This window comes from Calidris pugnax, unplaced genomic scaffold, assembly GCF_001431845.1.
Source record: "Calidris pugnax isolate Ruff unplaced genomic scaffold, ASM143184v1 scaffold28, whole genome shotgun sequence".
Lineage (NCBI taxonomy): Eukaryota > Metazoa > Chordata > Aves > Charadriiformes > Scolopacidae > Calidris > Calidris pugnax.
The window spans coordinates 19,481,560-19,499,134 of record NW_015090842.1 but is presented as its reverse complement, the minus strand read 5'-3'; positions in this window follow the sequence as shown (position 1 = coordinate 19,499,134).

The following is a 17,575-nucleotide window of genomic DNA, read 5'->3' as shown; positions in this document are numbered from 1 at the left end:
AAAAGCCAAAACAAACCCAAACCAAAAAAAACCCCAAACCTAATCAGTACCAAGTGAACATACCCAGTTTCAAAAAAATAAGTTACTGATAACGATGAACCTGCTGCTTCAACTTAAACTGTTGATTGCTTGCCTTATGCCAAAGTGGAGAGGAAGGGGAGAGAAAAAAAAAAAGCTTTCAGGACATGGGGTATCTGCAGGTGGATCAAAGAAGGACCCATGGAGAATGGATGCGGGGCAGCAAATGCACAATCACAGGTTTCTGACCTACAAGACTTGCAGGAAAAGCCAGCCCAAGGCAGGCGCGGCACGGAAATCGCTGGAATCGGTTCAATTTGAGTGAGTGCCAGAGCACGCTCTAATCTAGGGAACGGAGCCAGGCCTGACCCCATTTGCAGGACCTTTGTTGCTGTTTTAAACACATAGCTTTACTGTGCCAGATAACAAACCAAAGATTATATTAACTTAGCAATTAAAGAATAATTAGCAAAAGAAGCAACGCTTTGATCCGTGCCAGTTAGTCAGACTGCCATTAATGCCAACTGGATATATTAAGTATAGATCTTTGTCTAACAACGTTTTAATCAGTTTGAATAAGTAAATTAATTTAGGCTGCATGATACATTGTAACAGCTAAGTCTCAAAACCCCCTCCTGTACTCATTTATACTTAAGCAGCTTAGCCATTAAGGTAAATTGCAGTTATAGCAAGTACTAGGAAATAAACTTAATATTTCCATCTGTTTGTACTTTGAGACTAATAAGAATCCGGTGTTAGGCAATCCCAGCGTAATGGTTTCCTCCTTCCCTCGGCACCAGGGGAGCGTGCCATCTGCTCAGCTCCTTTGGCACGACCCGTTGTGAGACCACCCCGGGAGCAGCCCCAGGGAACCCCCGGCCTCACGCTTGACGTGGGGGGAGGACGAGTTCCCCCCCCCCGTCCCCAGCCTGGCCCCACAACAAGCTGTGTCAGCAGGGCCGGTCGGGGGCGGTGGGGCGGCTGCAGGAAGCAGCAGGGGCCGAGGACATCTTCAGTGGGTTCTGCTGCCAAAGGCCCTGTGTGATGAGACAGAAGTGCAGGAGCCATGCCCCTCACCCTGTGTGCCCAGGAGGGGCTGCAGCTCACCAGGAACACTCCAGCCCACCAGTGCTCTGCACAGACACCAGGAGAAACACCAGTGAACAAGTGCATGACTGAACAGATGGTGTCGAGGACAAACGCCGTGAATGCACTGCTGTAGGGTGGCTTCAGAAGGAAACCCGCGATGAGGACGGTCAATAGTGAAACTTGGAGAAAGTTAAGTCTGAGAAGTAAATAATGAGGTTTATTGCAAGACAGGGCTATTGAATTATTTGCTATAACCTTAATTTTAGAGATCCATTTTGCATTCAGTAAAGAGAATAATCATCATTTCAAAGGATCATTGTCAGAAATAAGTGATGTGCAATAGTGAATCATCAGGAAAAACAGACTGAAACTTACTTCAAGACAGACAGAATCTTTAAAACTCTTGGACAACAGTTACTTTATCCCCCTCTCCACAGTTCATACCAGTAACTCTGAAAGCAAACACTCCATCCACTAGGGATGATTGTTGTTCTAAGCCATGGCCCTGATGAATATGGTTTTTAGTTGCAGATATAAGTAAGAGCTACAAAAGGTTAAAAGATGTGGGTATAGTTCAGATAAACATCTAAGAGTTTGGAAATTCATCTGAATGCTTTCTGTCAGAAAAAAATGAGCTGTAAGTCTCGTGAGAAAAAGGCTTATTTGTGATGTTGCTGGCACTTTTATTTCTGTTCTCAGCTGGAATATGATGAGAGCAGACAACTTCTCACATGGTGTTTTGTCTTCAAGAGTTGTGGGGAAAAAGTTCAGTTCTAAAAATAGAAGATTAGGGTGAGACTCTTATCCTATGTAAACTGACTTTCCCTCTTGTTACTGAAAGAGACAACGGGACAGTAAAGTAAAATTTTGGCAAAAACTGAGAAGTTGCATACAGTTAAAGAAGAAATAATTGTTTTCCTTTTTTACAAGTAAAAAAAAATCCCTACATATTCAACTTGAAAGTCAATTTCTGATTTTCAGTTACAGAGCACTAGATCAAAAAATCCTTCTCTTAATTAAGCTGAATAATAACTCCGATAATCACCAAGTTCTTATGGCCATACCTTGAAATGATGCTTGACTGTACACAGCAGTAGGACCGGGGGCTGAGTTACAGACAGAGTAAATTGCCTACAGCAGATAAATTACTTCCAAAAACTAAATTTCACTTCCAAAATGCCTTAGAAATTTATCAGTCTTTCATTATAAGTCAGCGGGAGGCAGTCTCCAGTATTATTTTCACTGAATTCCACCGAATTTTTAGAGTTGGAAGGGACCACAGAGATCACCTAATCCAACTCCCCTGCTGAAGCAGGATTACCTAGAGCATGTGAAAATGGAACCTGAACTTTTAAACTACATAGACTTGTTGAATTTTTCCCTGCTGAAGCAGGATTGCCTAGAGCATGTGAACATGGAACCGGAACTTTTAAACTACAGAGACTTGTTGAATTATTTATTTTTTTTACCAATAACTTTCTGTGATGAATACAGGAATTTGCAGACACAGGCTGTGGTGCACATGTACAGATAAATTTTGATGCCGTAGCTCCAGCAGACTGCTCCACCTCACCAAGGGCAGCGAGAGAAACAGCACATTGCTGCCAGAATGGCAATTCTCCTCTTTGACAGAGCAGGTGTTTTTTTGGTATGGTTTATACTTCCTTGGAGCAGCTCTACTGGGAAGCCTTTAACACATTTCTGATGCCAAGGACATCCAAGTCACCCAGGTGGCCAATACCTACAGGACACAGACGGGTAAATACAGCTTTTGTCAGCAGTGCTGACTTAAACCACCCTTCCCCACAAGCTTCTTGTTCCTTTCCCTTTTTCCCTCGATGCCCTCCAACGGCTGTTTGGAAGGCTGGTGGAAGGGGATGTGGAGAGGATTTTGTTTTTAAACTGTATCAACTCCCTAATCTGTTTTACCACCAGATCCCAGAAACAATTTCACTGCCACGACTGAGACAGTGGCAAAGATGTGGGGAATGAACAGCTGGGGCCTGAGGAGCACCGACAGGAGAAAGGTGTTCATCCATCGACAGCAGCCACCCTGTACGAGCGTAACACGTGGCTGCTACTTACTGAGGCGGCCAGTGAAAGGAGAATTCTTGAAAGCAAAAAGATGTCAGTTAAAGATGGCAACAAAACTTGCCCTTTAAATGATAAAATTCTTCTACACTGAAACCATAGGAGTGCCATTTAAATAGTCTGAGCAGAATTTTGGCTGCTTCTTTGTAAATCCATATTATAGCACATTTATCGAAAGTGCAAAACTGGGCTTGTTTACAAAGGGCTTGTGTGGTAGAGACAGTTCCTATCAAAATTACAAAATTTTTAGAAATTGGTATCTCCCAGCATTATGCATTCAGAACTAATAGTTCAGCTGGCACTTTGTCTGTGCAGATGATATGATGTTGTCCTTTTCTCCCAAAAAAGAACATCCACTTATAATTCACACTTGTGTTATGAGGACGAAGGAGACAGCTACTTAAAAAGAGTCACACAAGAGTTAAGATCACATTATAATAAACTCACTCTGCTTAGTCTTCAAGGGGGTCTTTGCTTCTCCCCCCTACCCCAGATACTGTTGCAGTTGTGTACTGCTTTTGTATGAACAAGCTTGTTGTTACTGACTCTTGCAGTTTATTGGAAAATTAAAAATTAAAATATGCAGACTATTTTATAACCACACATAAATTTACAAACTTCCAAGATCCAGTATGTTTGCTTATGCCCAAACCAGATGACACAATACAGGCATTTGTAAGGAAAAATTCATAGACAGATTTTTAAAGACTCTATAACACTCAGAAAAGAACTGTTAAGCAGCTGCTCGTTCCCCACTTTTATGAATAGGGGGCTGAGTTATTACTCCATATAATACAGTACTTGTTTTGGCACAGGTAATCCCTCACGCTTAGTCTGTTTATGGGTCATATCTGCCTCCCCAGTGACACTGCCAGAGCCTGGTAAATTTTCTGAAGGGCAGCAGGACTAGACTGAGTACCTTTCCCATATACTGACCAACGTATACACTCCCTATATACAATCTCTATAAAGAGATTCCAAAGAATCTGCTTTTGTTGTAGGGAACAGAGGGACTGCTTTGTTTTGCACCTCCCCTCTCAAATCTTTCCCTTTAGAAATGACTCTTGGTAATCCTGCATGCTTGTGGTTTTTAATCTATAGACAAAAATACAGAGCCAGGAGTCTGAAGAAAACTAAAATGCATAAATCCTTTGAAAGGAATTTCTGTCTTATGGAGGCTTATTTAGATGTGGTAGGAACATGGAGACCAGAGCCAACTGTATTGCTTCTGCCAATCTGCCTTGAAGTTCAAGAGCAAATAATGTCAAAAAGTTCATATGCTTTCCCAGATATGTGTTATAGGGTTCACAGCTGACAGACAAATTAGACATTGTTATCTATCTCAGCAGCTGTAAGCAGTACCTGGAGTCATCAGGAAGACACTTGTAGAAGATGTCACCACTTTGTTAGTTTAGAAGATAACAGATTCTCAGGAGCAGCATCAAAGGGTACTAAAAAAAGGTTAGCGTGGGTCTTGGAACAACTTTTCTTTCAATTCTTTCCCCTGAACCTTTGCCTTCTCCTTATATTTTTCCATCCCTTATGCTCTTTGAGACCAGCCCAGTATGGAGGACCTCTCTGTAAACCTTGGCTTCGCTCACAGCCAAGTAAAGCAAAGGATCAAGCTCATTTGCCTGTCTAAAGCAATCAGAACTTCAAGTTTATCATTCAAAAGTCATAAGGATCATAAGCTAAGCATTTATTTGGCATTTTTTAAAAAATAATTATTATTTTTGAAAGAACTAGTATCACAAGGCACCTTGAGAATGGAGTTTCTGTCTTCCCTGCCTTGATCTGAGCAGCATCGCTGAATTTGAGGACATGGCCAGACTGGTGCCGCTGACCTGTATGAAGAGGTGAGCTCCTTCACACCACCTGTAGTTGCCAGTCCTCCCAGATCTGCCAGTCTGGCTACACACGGAGCCACTCCCTAACCTGATTCTGTCAAAATAATCTGCTTTTTGTGGCAAACAATCAGAGAACCTTAGGAAAGGAATGAAAGAAAAATGTTCCTTTTTGTTGGCTCCTGTTACTCTAGGGACTGGACGAGGTTCTCACTCAGAGTTCGTTACCATGGCTGTTAATGCTCTGAAACAAAGTGAATGAATACCATGATTTAGAAAAAAGGAGCAAAATCCCACTAGGAAACCCAAGGAATATCATAGGAGTAGATAACTATATGGCAGTTTCTTTAAAGAGAGAAACTGATGACTATTTGGAAAAAAGTCTTTCTATTTTAATGATCTGTAAAGTTTAGCCTCTGGCAGTTCTATTTTAAAAATAATCTTTAGCAATTAAAACCAGTTAACTTAGAAACTGCTGCAAGATGAAACATATTTGATCTCTTGTCCGTGTTTTGAATTGCCACAACTTTCGTTTGCTGCAGACTAACCCTCCCCCAAATATTAAATGCTGATCTCTTATGTGCAGGAAGAGGCACAGCATCTGTTACACAGTCAGGAAAGAGCTCTGCCTGCCTGCCTGCCAGGAAAGACAACTCACCTCCTACAAGAATGCTATTTGTCTGTTAGCCATGCAAGAATCCACTTAGCTGCCATTTCAGCTCATTTGTAGTTGCCAATATCTACCCTTTAAATACTTACAGCTGCCACTTCTGTGTTGAAAAAAGTATCTATTTTCATCTTTCATTTAGGAGTGAGGCACTGTCCAAAGCATCTGGTAACGTGAACTGTGGGGCCCTGGATAGCCCAGGAATCAGAGTCATCCTGGCTGAGAACAGCAGTGCTTGGTTAGAGGTCCTTCTGGCAGCAGCGGCCCTTGGTTATCAAAAAATTCATGGTTTTGTTGTTTTATCCCTGCGTCAGTTCCCCAGCCCAGTTAGCCAAAGAGTTGTACCATCACTGCATTTGCAGAACCCAGAGAGGCAGGAGAGTTGTGCAGGGTTGCTTTTGTAGAACTGACTTGATAAGACACACTTGTAAAACTGACTTGACTACACTTATCTGAACCATCGGCAGAGGGCTTCAGCCTATACAGACACCAACACAAACCTTTCCCAAAGCACTAATTCCCAAGATAAACGTCTAGAAGTACGCTGTGGATTCAAGAATTATTTCAAAGTATTTTTCGTTTTCAGGAAACAATAGTGGGAGAGAAAAAGAGGTAAACCAAGATATTAAGTTTTAGATTCTACACTTGACTGAATTGCTTATGAGCTGCCACAATCCCTACTGTGGGCTAGCAGGGGGCAATAAAATATCTAGGATTTAAAATATACAGTCTTCCCTAAAATCGACGCTCAAAAATGGAGACTTCCATCACAAACTCGCATTGCTGCCAATATGCATCAATATCCATCAGAATTACAACTATTTTAGCATTAAATAATGCAGATGCTGCCCCCCAACTTCTCCCCTGTGGCTGAGAGTGCACACAGACTGTAGGTATTTCAGAGCCCCAGCTCGGGCGGGCACAGCCAGCCTGGCCATAAGGCAGCTGGATGAGCGGGTGCTGACAGAGCCCTTGCAGCACAGGCTTCATCGCAGGGGTGCACCACGTTCTACAACCCTGAATAAACACTTGAGAAGTTTAGCCAGCTCTGAAATCTGGTTTGGCCTGCCTGTTCTGCCAGTAGCCAGCCATTTTAACAATACAACTTCAACTACAACATTTGTCTTACTGCTCTCAGGCAAAGCGAACTGTTTCCCAATGGACGGTGTTCCTATTCAGGAGAGCTCTATTGCCACGATTCTCACCATTTGTAGGGATCATTTGATGAAAAAATTACAACTCTGATTTGAGTAATATGAGCCCTGCCCATAAACAAGATCTAAAAACGTTAGGCTGCCAGGAGATACCTCTCTGGGCCTGAAGTTAACGAGGCTGTGGCTGTACAGACCCTTCCTAGGAGGTGAATATTGACTTCACCAGTCCCTATTTCCCCTCCACAAGCACCCAGGTACCCTTTCTTGCCAAGGTGCCATCCTTGCTGTTGTCCCACCATGTGTGGTCCCAGAGTGAATCACATCAGGGGATTGATTCACCTGAAGAATAAAAGCAACCATAAGCAAGTGTCCGTGCTGGCCCGGGGGGAAGCAGTAAGTGATGGAGGTTGTAACAAGGAGCAGGAGGCAAGGACTTGATAACCTGGTTTGAATCACAGCCTGTTCTGTGAGCCTTGACACCGAACAATGTCTGTAGGCTAACGGAGGGACTGGAGCTGGAAAGGGATGAAATTGCCCACGAGTCTGAATAGCTCAGAATAGACGTCAAGTCCCCTGCCTTACTTACATCTCCACACGTTCAAGAAAGCAAGCTTTTCACGTTTGAATTGAGTGCTGCAGCAGTTTATTCAGTAGCTTCGAGCATAGTTTTATTTGAGCTTTTGGGCGTATTATTTGTTTCAAGAATAGTTAGCCCCAAGAATATACTGGCAACATAGATCAAACACAGTGCCATTCTGGTATAAACCTGTGAGACGTGAGGCCAGGTAGACCATCCTCAACTGATGGCCACTCGACACCCCTCCATGGCATTCTCCAGCTCACCGCCCGTCTCAATGAGCTATAAACAGTTCCATGAAAAATCTCTTGCAGTCTCCATGAAGCACTGGATACCAGTTCCTTCTTTTTAAGCACACAATTTAAAAATTTCAAACAGAGAAGGGCTTGAGGCAAAATTCCTTGCCTAAATAGCTTTTAAGTTTGTGAGAACTTAGATCCAAAATATGTTACTTTAATCCATCTAATTTACTCAGCATTACACCCTTTTTAAGTAATTCAGTCTAAACCCTTATAGTCAACTACTGAAAACTTGAAGCAATGTTGATCTCCATTTTAAATAATGTCCTGTCAAGAATTGTATATAAGAAAGTATGTCACTGCTTCCCACATTTGTAGTGGGTAGATCTGAATTCAGGACATTATCCAGGATCTCCGAACCATATCTAAATGGCCAATAAAAGCACTCAGGCAGATGGTAAATCATTTTATCAATGACATTGATATGGCTTCATGTAACCCCAGTTCCAGATCCCTGACTATTTTAACTTTCTTCTCAGTGGTTCATCCAACACCACATTCTTTTAAGCTGCTTTATATGAAGTTTTTCTTTTTCCCATGTCTTGATGATGACATGAGTCTGCTCTGAGTCCTTCAGCTTCCTCCTCCTTTACCCCATCCATCTATGTCTGTCACAGAGAGCACAAAAAGCACAAAAAGATGTACCCCAGCTTCTCTGCTCTTGTGAAAAACGGGTTAGGCAGCTTTGTGCTCCTCTCTACCTTCCACCCCTCATACACAGTTACACCCCCTCTGCCCTACCTTTCACCATTGTGCTCTTAGACATTAGTGGATCTTCAAAATGGATGCTCCATATACTCTTAACACTTGGCCTATTTTGGCTATTGCTACGAAACAGACAATAAAACTATATTCCACACAGACCTGAACTTCATCTTACAACAACAAACAAACCCTGTGCATAATTACTAATGTTTTTAAGCCATAGAAGTAATGTTGGAGCCTATTTTTAGACATTGTGTTGAGTTTCACTCACTCTTGATAATCTGCATTTTCCTTTTGTGGAGCTATGTTTTGTTTATAGTTTAGAAATTGTGTGTTAGATCTCACACGATGACCTTTAAAAAAAACCGAGCTCAACATCTTGATATCCACAATGGCGTGGGAGTCTGAAGATGTGGTTAACGATACTTGTTTCTCGTTAGGAGGAAACTAATGACAGATCATGCCACTTCCTCGCTTATCAAGGAAGATCCTCTTGGTGCTAGTTTTATGTTAAACTACAGCAGTTCATGATGTACTGTGTGCGTTTATAATATATATGTAGACACAGGATGCTGACAGAGCTCAATGCCGTGTATTGTTCATTAATTGACTAATGTATACAAATTAACAGAATAAATTTGATAGCTTTTATCTGCTATGCAACAGTTATGAGTAAATAGATGGGAAGTATACTGGCTAGACATGTGCCAGACACTTCCCAGATCCATTTCTTGAATCACAAGAAAGTACATCAGACAATTGCACATCCACTTGGTCTGTACCTTCTCATCTCACTAACGTCTCTGCTAATTTGCACAGAAGTGTCAAAGAGTGAAAATGATTGCATTCTTTTAGGAGATGGGCTGTGTCAGACACACTAACAGTACAAACTCCACAGAAGCCTGTACCACTGACCCCCAGTCCCGATGTGGAGATACTGTATTTGAAAGGACCAAAAAACATATTTAAATTGCTCTTTTCGTTTCTGGCACCAATGTTTGTGCTGAGGTTGTCAACAGGATGTTTCATGCTAAGAACCAGACTGTAACAAGCAGCTCATTCCACTTTGGTTAAAACGTTCTTACTGCCGGCACAGGTATTATCGTGATGGGCTCCCTACCCAGGTGTGTCTTCCACCTTCAGCATTCACCCGAGCTCTTCTCGCTCCGGTGCTTGTTTCCCCAGTCTTTACACGTCAAGTAGTAAAGACTTGATGTGTCTGGCAATGACTGCAGGCAATGACTGACAGCTGACAGATTTTGTTGGGGCCAGCAAAGGTGGTGGCCGCTCTCAGCTGTCTGCTCTGCCCCTGTGTTAGATGCCCCTGCTGAAGGGACAGGCGTGTGCTCTTGAGGACCCCTGACACAGCAGGAGGAAGTAACGTAATGAAAACCAACACTGAATGCTACCAGCTGTGCACTACAGAAGCCAAGGAAGAAGTATTTGTGCTGTTTAGTGACCCCTTTGCCAAGCAAAGACAGGAAGACAACAGGTACGCTCTTTTGTCATCTCAGCTAAATGCCCTCTTGAATGGAAGTCAACACCTGCACAGCACTCTTCTAGTAACCCAGGTGTAACAGCTGAAGCCCAAAATACTCTTCTAGTAACCCAGGTGTAACAGCTGAAGCCCAAAATACTCTTCTAGTAACCCAGGTGTAACCGCTGAAGCCCAAATTCATTCTAAGTTTACCCAGGGATGCAAGACAGGCTTGCAATGGAAATTCAGGGATTAACAAGGTGACTATTTATGTTCAGATAAAAAGACTGGTCAGCTTGACATGCCTACTCTAAATATTGAGGTGGAAGAAAAGAATGGTATTTACAAAAGCTAACTTTAGCTTAGTGCGGCTAAGAAAAGAACTGAGCAGAAAGCATTCTGAATTACCATTTGAAAATCCTCTCTTCCCCACCCACACTGACCTTAGTGAAGAGTAGCCTCAATAAGCTAAGATTAGCTTTTGTCAGTAGCCCAAAACCTGTTAAAAAGCTACAGACAGCTTCTCTAAAGCCCGAGCTGTATCTAGTGAAAACCAGTTTAAGTCACAGTTATAGAAAAGCCAACCAAACTTAGTAATGCAAGAAGGAATAGTTAGCTGCTTTCTGTGAGTCAAGGGTCCTAGAGCAGTTGAAAAAAAAACAACAAAAAGGAGTATCAGTGAGAGTCCTGGCCTTGGAACAGAAGTATGTCCCATTGGCCCCAGGTACCCCGTTCCTAAGGATATAATTAGAGGATTAGACTGCCCTAAAACAAGACAGCCACGATGTTCCCTCTCTCCTTTCCCCAGAGGGGGAGCTTTCATGGCCTGAGGATCAGGTTTGGCTCCCTTAAGCCCTGTAAGATTTGTGAAGGAGAGCGTTCAGCTTTGGCACAGGCACTGACACAGCAACACCCTCGCTGTGTGTGCTGTGGGGCCGTGCAGGCCGTCAGTGCCAGGGCAGGGCCTGTGGCGCTGGGAGGCACAGGGGAAGTGAGAGGAGTGAACTGTGTGGGCGACATGTTCTCTGCGACCAGGTGATCCGTGGGCTCAGGGCTGGGCTGCGGGGGAAGCGGCACGCACGATGGCAACTGAGCAGCGATGGGTGAAGACGCGAGATGTTTTATAACAGGATGAGGTTAGCTCTTCCTTTCATGGAAATACATCCACCCTTTCTGGAAAATCTCCTTTTCATCAAAATTACTTTAAAAAAAAAATAAAATTAAGATGTATGAAAAAAATTACAAAGCGGGGGTGGAACAAATCTGTTTGTTTTCAGTGTGTTCCTCTACAAGAAGAAATGAAATGGAAACTCTGTCTTCCATCATACTTCGAGCTGTGTTTGTTTCTGTAACACGGTGGCGTGGGGCATCTTTTTAAATACTGTGTTACATATTTTATCTCTAATAAAGAACGGAGAATCCTATCATGGTCTTAAAAGAGTTCAAATACTGAATAGGAACATGAGGTAAATGGGTAAATGCTGATTCTATGGGTAAATGCTGAACCAGCACTATAATACAGAAAGATGTCAGGGATTATTTATTTTTTTCCTCTCTGTCCCTTCAGCCCAGCGTCACTGCCATTACAGGATATGCACATGTACTAGTGTTACCTGTACTAGTGAGCAAACTACCACTGATTGGACAGTCTATATTGCAACATTTGGCATGCTGATAAAATTTAATAGGAGGGAAGATAATTTATTAAATCTTTATTAATTCAGTATTCCTAATGCAGTATTTCTACCGCCTAAAGGCTATAAACATTGCAAGCACTACAACTGTTTTCCATGCTCAGGCAGAGCAAAATACGAAAGCTGGTATTAGCTGTAATAAGAGAATGCCACAGGGCAGCCAGGCAGTAAACTAGAATTACCGTGTCACTGATATGACAGGTAGGCATCATGGTCTAACTGTGCAGTGATTTACTGACTTAATCCTGCCCTCTCAATATTCCAGCTTTCTGAAATCCTATCATTCTGATGCCCCTGTGAACACTCCGTCTGCTGTTTCCTCTCACCTAAGGATCTGAACACTGAATGTTCAATTAACTTTAAGTTAAGAAAGCATTCTTAAGAAGAATGAATTGTATGCCATATTGGGGATATAAATGCACGCTGCTGCTGAAGTGAAACCGTCCCATATTGTTTTTAACACTCTTAAAGATCTCATGGGTTTTGTGGTTCAAATAGGTACCTCTACCCAGACGTGTTTACTTGTGTTCTGTCTGGTGTCCAGGATTTGGCTCTACTTCAGCACAGTGAGAAGAAAACAATGACAATGGTTTCAGCCTTTAAACTGTTTGTTGCCTGGGACTTTTAGGAGTATGTAACTAGAGCAGATACGCAGATGGCCAAGAAATTTGCTTTGAATTTTATAATGATTCAGAGAGCTAGTGAAACAGTAAAGCACCAAATGCATTCACATCTTTGCTGGCTGAGAAGCTTAAATAAAATTGCAGTAGGTAATTTCTTCAGTAAATAAGCAGCACTGAATCAAATGAGGCAAGTCATTTAGAAGCTCCCCAGTGAAGTTTGATTAGAGCCTAATTGTTTTTTTTTTTTTTCCCTAACTCAAAAGGATAATGTTTTCCAACACTTGAAATTAAAAAGGTAAAAAAAGTTCTAGCTTTTAGTTTAACATCTTTGTCACTCTCCATTCTTTTAGATGACAATGAGGGAAAACATTTTATCAGTTTCTGTTTAAGAAGTTTAACATAGAGACCTGTGACCAAATGCGAAGAATCCTCGGTAGCGCCTGCACACGGAGTGGCAAGCCCACAGGCACACACAGCACATGTGGCTTCCTAACGCTGCAGAGAGAATTGTGCAAATTAACAAAAAATCTTATTAGGAAAGGTAAAATGTTTATACTGTTTTAAAACAGCTAAAAAGGACAGATCCAAGATCTGTACTCAAATCCACTACTGTCAGCTCTACACAATAGAATACCAAGCAAAAATCCATGTTCACAACTATGGCCAGATTGTACCCATTTCAGTTACAATCACCAAGCAATAATTTTTAAAGGCTTTTAAACAGGAAGCTCATTTTTTGTATCAAACACAATGACACACTGAAGCATTAACAAATGTATGGAGACTATCAAGCAAAATTAAGTTAAAATGAGTAAAGTGTGAGATTTGCACTACAGTGCTTTGTAAACTCTCACAAGAGGGTCTCTCTCTGACAATAACTTTCTAAAAATGGCAAAAAGCCTCTCCCACCATACCAGGGCAAGGGAAAATTAGTTATTTGTTTATCTAATAGATATTTAACAGGCAGATTCACATTAACTCCTGAACACAGTTTCATTTGGGAGCTAAGTGAACACCACAGATGATGTATGTTTTTAAGCCTCCTCTCATAAAAACACTGAGGCCAATGCTCTTTGGAGTAAGGCGAACTGGACTAGACTCCCTCTGGAGCTCATCAATTCTTCTCCTTAGCTGACCTAGGCAACTGCTGTTTAACAATACACAAGGCACTCCCTCCTCACCAAAGGCTCTGCATCTCTCTTTTAATGTTTTTCATCAGCTTTGTCACCAGAATCTCTCAATAAAAGCCTCAAACATCAGCCTCCTGCACTGTGGTACAGGCGGAAAGTTAAGCCTTCCAGTCCATCCCACCAACACCCCGCCTCCCCACTCCCAGACACGGGCAGACTCCTGTTTCATAGGGCAACAGCTCTGAGCATGTTGAGCTTGTAGGTTTGATTAAAGGATTGCTGATAAAATGCTTCCGTGAATGAAGACTTCTTTCTAGCTAACACCTGTTTAGGACCCCTTGCAATCTCGCCAGCCAACGTCTTCGAAAAGCCTGCCCTTGATGACGGGTAAGTAAAACCAACCCAACCCCATCCCCACCCCAGCAGCCCAAGGCACACTCGCTCCTTGAACCAGGGAGCAGCTGAGCTGACACGTGCTTCCCTCGCCAGCTCTCCCAAACTGCAGCGCTGGGGAACTCTAGGATTTTGATATTCAAACTCTGTCTTTGTAGCGCCAACATTTAACCTCACATTCCAGGGCGGGGTTGGGCTGGCAGCCCGGGACATTCCAAAAAGCATTCCAACCAGCGAGGGCCCCGGAGGTAGCCCCACAGCCAGCACATCCATGCCAAAAGGGGAGTAAGGATATCTTTGCATTCCCATTCACCTTTCTCATAAGCAGAGTACCCACAGGCCACAGGGAGGACAAGTTCAGGTTCTCCCCATACCTGTGGATCACACTTCTGCAGCATCAGTACCAAGAAACAAAACACGACTGCTTTTTCGTTTGCTTGCTGCAGCCTTGTGACAGAAAGAACCCGGTTGCTTCACTGAATTTCATAGGATTAATAGTGAAACATTTTCACTGAGCAAACACTGAAAACAGCACAGCTTTGGTTAGGATTGACAAAGTATCATACTCACACCACATTCAATTTAAAAAAAAATATAGATTTCCATAGAGTGAGGCTAAATATCCTCCAACCCAACTGTGGTCTCAATTGCCACCCTATGCAAGAACGCAGAAGTGCAGTGGCTGGATGGGTAAATCCTGCAGGTCAGCATATTGTTCTGGAAAAGGGGAAGAAAAAAAAAAAAAAAGAAAAAATCTGCCACCTTCTGTCCACGAAAGGTACAGCAGAAAAGAGAAACAGCAGAAACTTGCACAGATGAAGCACCAGTGTAGTTTGCGCTTTAAAACTCATGTGAATAGAACATTTTCTAGAAGGAAAGCACTGGCCACTGAAGTACTTTTATAAGCTGTGCTGAGAAGGTAACACACACGGTAAATACAGTTAGCCTGTCTGTGGAACTGGTTAGCAGGAATTGAATGATCAAAGTAGGACAAGAGATCACACGTTACTTGTAATAGTGAAGAGGAATGAAAGCATGTAAGAGAAAGTCATTAAACCCAAACATTGACCTGCACACACACAGATACAGAATTACAACTTTTCTTTAGTTCTTCTTGAAGTTGATTAAGGGTGTCAAACGTTACACTTTCTAGCCATTCGCCAGAATTTACAGCCCTTCTATATTTAGCACTGAATGCTCATTCCAACAGAGTGACTCCTCACTCTCCCTTCCCCATGCTGTTTGCCCTGGCTACAGCCATCCACAGTTACACTGCAGGCAGCCTCGTTAGTGTATACAACTATTAACAATGAATTAAGAGGAGTAAGTATAAGCACTGGTGACCACATAACAGTGTCAGCATTTGAAAACACGCACTTATTAGAAAACAGAAACACCCTCCCCCAAGATGCTTAGCACCCATTTGATTTAATATGAATACAACACACATACTTCACAGAGTAACATTAACATAGCATTTGTTTCAGCTCGTAGAGAACTGCACATCCAAGTTTATCCAATTCTCTCCATGAAGTAGAGCAAGGCACGTGCTCTGTAACACGACTAGTACAGCATCCACACGACAGGGATTCATACCTCTGTTTAGGCATCTCCCTTCAAGTACAGTTCCGTGTGAATTTCTGACAGCATGCTGCAGAAATCTGCTCAGCCCTTCAACATAAAACCAAATTTTACACGTTCTCAACTGCCACTGGAGTCACCCCTCTCTCACTATAAACATGTGCTTAGAACTGCATTTTCATTGAATTGCTAGCAGGAAACAATGTGAAAACTCTACACAGGCTCTGTCTCACTAAGGAGGCTGGAAGGATGCATATTCCATCATGAGTAAAAACACAGGAGAAAAAAAGAAAAGGTACAAGTGCTGTTATGAAGGCCTTGGCTCCTACACTTAATGATCCTCTCTCTTTTCTGAGAGAGGTCTGTATCAGCCATGGCAGACTTTCTCCCCATGGTTGCCTTATCCATAAATTGGTCCCAATGTACCGTAATTTCCACCAGTAATTTCCACTAATTGCTGCCATACAAGTCTGCACTGTATTTAATAATAACTGAGGTTTATCTAAAGATTCAGTTTTAGTTTTAGACAGACAATGACAAGAGACGGAGCCAGATTCTTCTAAGTAGCGGGACAAGAGACAATGGGCACGGATGGAAACGCAGACTATTCCATGTAGACACAAGAAGAAAAAAAAAATGCACTGTTTTTTACTGTAAGGGTGATCAAACATTGGAACAGGTTGCCAGGAAATGTTGTGGGTGCAGTCTTAATCTTTGGAGACACAAGACACCCAGCTAGAGATGGTCCTGAGAAACTTGTTCTAGCTAACCCTGCTTTGAGCGGGGGGGCTGGACCCCATCATCTCCAGAGGTCCCTTCCAACCTCAAACATTCCATGATTCTGTGATATTAGACCTTGCAAGCCATACTGCTAAGCAGGTCCTAAGAATGATTTTTTTCTCTTTTATTCTACAATTACTTCAAATAGTCCTGACAAAACTAAGATACCCAGATAGCACTCACAAACAGGTTACAAATGGTTACTTCTGAAATCTCGGATTAATACTGCAAATTCTTTCGCTGCTTCGGTGTAAAATTCTAACACGAAAGTTATATCATATATAAGTATATTTAACTGCATTTACTGCAATGTACAAAACGAGCAAGAAAAACTTTCTTTTTAGACTGTATAAATGTACTATAAATTACTCTGATCTAAACAGCAGACATTTTAAATATAAATACGTATCTATTTAATTTCACAAGTCTGCACATTATCTGGTGATATCATTCCTCCACTGTAAAAGAATGGTTTGATGTTGGCACTATCACTTGAGGAAAGAGACTAAAAGTTTTAAATAGGAAGACTATGAAAAATACTTCAGAGGCCATGGCATGATATCCCTGTCATTTTGTTTTCAGACCAGAATTGAAAATCTGAAGTTTCCTCACCCTGTTGAGGACAACTAAACCACCATTTCAATAAACCATTAATAACTGAAGTCCCTGAATTCTCTTAATCTATGAACATTCTTTTGGGAATTCAAAACTCTAATTCAAATCAGACAAGCTTGGCTGGATTGCCACGAAATCAGACTGGGTCTGCATCCTCTCTTGGCACATAGCATGTACTTATAGTTTACTTTAATAGGAAGTTATGATGACAGCAAATTAAGAAGAAAACATGTGCCTTTGATTAAGGCCACCAATATCACTAACAGCTAAATACTGAGGCAAACTAGGTCACATTTCAAGAACACGCACTGAAGGCCATATTTGGATGCCCATTACTGCAAGCAATAAACATGTAAATGTTTACTACGACTTCCCAGTTCAAATGAACAAAACAGCTCAAAGTGCCTTCATTCAACAAATTGATGGCTACCAGGCTTGGCTCCAACTCCCTATCGGAAAGGCACAATTATAATTCCTAAGACCAGGAAAGGATGGTTAATTCTTATTACCACATTTCTGGAGGGTAAAGTGTAGTAGACATTGTGGAAGAAGAATGTTATTTTCATGCTTGTTTATAATTTCTAGGTCCTTATCTCTGCAAAAAACTTTTTCTTGACAAGACAGCTGTAAATAAAGCTTGCAAGACACGCACAAAACTCATTTGACAATGCCACGTCTACTTTGCTACTACTATTTTCATACATTGATTCTACTGATTAACTATATAGTTCCACAATGAATCCATCAGCTTATGGATGATGTATTCATACACCTCTTACCAGTACGCTGCAGACTTCTTGAAAATAAAAGCACAAGTAATAAAACCAATGACCAAATA